The sequence below is a fragment of the Hyalella azteca genome, unplaced genomic scaffold (genome assembly GCF_000764305.2).
Source record: "Hyalella azteca isolate HAZT.00-mixed unplaced genomic scaffold, Hazt_2.0.2 contig7278, whole genome shotgun sequence".
Classification (NCBI taxonomy): Eukaryota; Metazoa; Arthropoda; class Malacostraca; order Amphipoda; family Hyalellidae; genus Hyalella; species Hyalella azteca.
Window position 1 is genome coordinate 3,460 of NW_025937406.1, and position 2,579 is coordinate 6,038.

Below are 2,579 nucleotides of genomic sequence, written 5' to 3' on the forward strand. Positions count from 1 at the left end.
TACTTGATACCTTCTCCAAGACTCCACAGGGACACAGGGTGCTATCAAACCTTAAATTTAAATTGCCTTAGTAATTTGGGTTTTATGAACATAGCACTCAAGTTAGAGGAATGATGCCAGAACTTCCCATAAGCCATCAGAAAACTTCCCATGCTCACATGGCATACCTGCTATTTTATTGCACTGGCTGCCCCTGCCCGGTGTGCAATGAAGCAGAATGAGCTTCATTCCATATTTCAGTCTTAGCTCAGTCACACAGTCACACACTCACAGACTAATGCTCCACTCCAGATGATAGATCCACCTTGTCAAAACTCAAAATGATAATAAACTATCTTGAGACTTGAAGTTTGAACCATATAATCATCTCTCACCTCATACCTCAATCAACCATAATGTCAAAGTAATGAGAAATCACTCCAATCTCTGAAGATCTTCTATAAATCAATAAAAATTACATTGTACATTCTGCCATAGTGACACACCAGAGATTTTTAGAATCAGTTCATTTTTAATTTCCTCATTTACTCAAGACTTAAACCAATTTCTTATGTATGATTACTATGATAATGCTGCGCTGGTATCCTATCCATGATACTTTACGGGTCTACTTATAGGACTCAAAAATGAACTTGAAGGAGAGTCTTAAAAAGTCTCTGCTTTGCCACTATGCATGATTCTGCCTTAGACTGCCTAAAGAGACAATGATATGCACAAAAATCAGAAAAATTTACATTATAATTATTTTGACCTTGTTTATGTGTACCGTCAACCGGGGCAACTCGGGACTGGCGGGGCAACTCAGGACGCACCTCCGACACGGCGTAAAACTGTTATAGTAGCAAAACTAATTGGAATATTGCAAAACTAAATATAGTGGCGTAAACGTCAACATTTTTCCTATCTATGTAGTATAAAGGCAGTCAAAAAATACGACATTTACTAGCTTTGAAAAATTCCTGAAAAAAATGGTGAAAAATGCTGTTTTGAAAAGTTACTTCTGCTAAGGTCTGTAGCAAAAAAAATATTCGCCATATTAAAAAATTTTACTTACATAAAAGTTGCACCCAGGTGTCGGCTTGAAAACGTAATTGGCAGATTTTGCCTATCTCATTCCAAAAAAAAATGGCGGCCATTTCCGCACGGCGGGGCTACTCCGGCCACTTCCCCGGGGCTAGTCGGGACACCTCCAAAAACGCATTTACGGTAGAACCTCAGTTAGCAAAAGCTCCAATTACGAAAAAAATTGATTAAAAACAAAGAATATTGATCACATTTTCCTTGCTCAGCGAAAAAAATTTCACTTATCGAAAAATTAGTGCATCATCAGTCATCTCAAAATTGTGCATAGCATGTCATGTATAGAATTGTGCACTAGGCATCATAGAATGAAAAGTAATTGACCTAAACTACGATTTATTTCTCCAAAAGATACGTTGGTTGTCACTAAAATATTCCTTTCTGTTTCAGGTATGTTTTTCACGATCTTTTTTTACTATAGTAAATTCACTTAACCCAATTAAAATGATGTGAAATTACGAGCCGTCCTGTAAGCTTACAGATACGAAAAAAATGCTATAAGGCTGCTGATACGAAGCTTGCAGTGGACAAGGTTGTTGTAAATGCTCAATGGCATGTTCATGGATACGGTAATATCACATAAATAATATGATAATTGCACATCAATAATACGGTAATTAATGTATATGGCAATATCATATCAATAAAAGAAAAACAACTAAAAATCACAGAAAATGTCATTTATTCTACCTCTACTTCATCTACAATGAAAGAGGTGGACTTCAGAGTACTGTTAGTAATGGATGAGTACGCTCTGCATACTTCAAGTGTTTTAAAATGAAGTTTCATTCCCAGTGTCCCGAGTAGCCCCGTTCAATGGGGCTACTCGGGACACTCTTTTTTTGCTTCTGGCACCTTAGGAATAGCATATGGAATTTTTTTGAAGATGCCATTCGATAGCCCTCGCAAAGAGCTATAAAATGAGCCTAAACTTGTTTATGAAATGTTTCATCGTAAGAAGTTATTAACAAAAAACGCTCAAAACCGTCCCGAGTAGCCCCGGTTGACGGTACTTCTTCATAAATGTAATCTTTTTTGCTATTAATTCGCAATTGATGGGCTGACTGCTGTCTGCTGATGTCATAATATTGTTATTCAGGTGGGCGGTGGCATGATGACAAGCTGTATTGCATTTCATGATCATTTATACAAGTTTTAGACCAAAATGCTCAGTAAAATTAGAAAGTACAGGAATAAAAGCCGAGAAGTAGAATTAAAATTTTGCAGAAAACAATTAAACTTCACTATTATATATATAGTCAAATGGGGTAAGACAGGATCGCAGCCTTCATGGGGTAAGAAAGGACCAGCCCATATCATGCATTCTAATTGCACTGAATTTAATTTGATAGAAGAATATGTTAGAGCAATCATTGCATGTCATTTCAGTGCTTGTTTCAACCCTCTTCTGCAAATAATGAATTTCTGGCTAATTTTTAAAGAAAACTTATGTAAAGAAGGGTCACAAAATAGTTAACCCTGTTTGGGAAATAAGCTCT